Source organism: Penaeus monodon, chromosome 32 (genome assembly GCF_015228065.2).
Source record: "Penaeus monodon isolate SGIC_2016 chromosome 32, NSTDA_Pmon_1, whole genome shotgun sequence".
NCBI classification, from domain to species: Eukaryota; Metazoa; Arthropoda; class Malacostraca; order Decapoda; family Penaeidae; genus Penaeus; species Penaeus monodon.
In genome coordinates, this window is record NC_051417.1 from 34,061,250 (window position 1) to 34,061,629 (window position 380).

Consider the following 380-nt stretch of genomic DNA (forward strand, 5'->3'; position numbering starts at 1 on the left):
GTTTTCTTATTAAATTTAACATTAAATAATTAAGTGAAATAACTTTTCCCTGGCTTATCAGTAGCAGATACTAATTTGCGAAGAAAATTTAACACAAAGCTAATTCAAATGGCATCAAATAAATATGCAAATATGATAAGAAGAATATGTAGACATTTTAAAACACATCATCATACAGCAAAAAAAAGTCTTAATTGTATTCATTGTAATGAATATTTGTTCTTTGTTACCGGACAAAAAACAGATTCTATCAAATTGGGTTTCCATATCAAAGGCACTCTCTCGCCTTTAAACCTGTTGAGATGATGATATATTAAATGTAACTCTAAACAACAGGCTATTCTTTATACTTGCATGTTAGATGTTCCCGATTTCTGTCT

At 28.7% G+C, this 380-nt stretch overlaps 1 protein-coding gene across 1 annotated transcript in view; it reads left to right on the forward strand.

Annotated features, from left to right (window-relative positions):
• LOC119593830 (serine protease 44-like) overlaps positions 1 to 380 on the forward strand; it is a 97,765-nt gene that overhangs the window by 86,756 nt on the left and 10,629 nt on the right.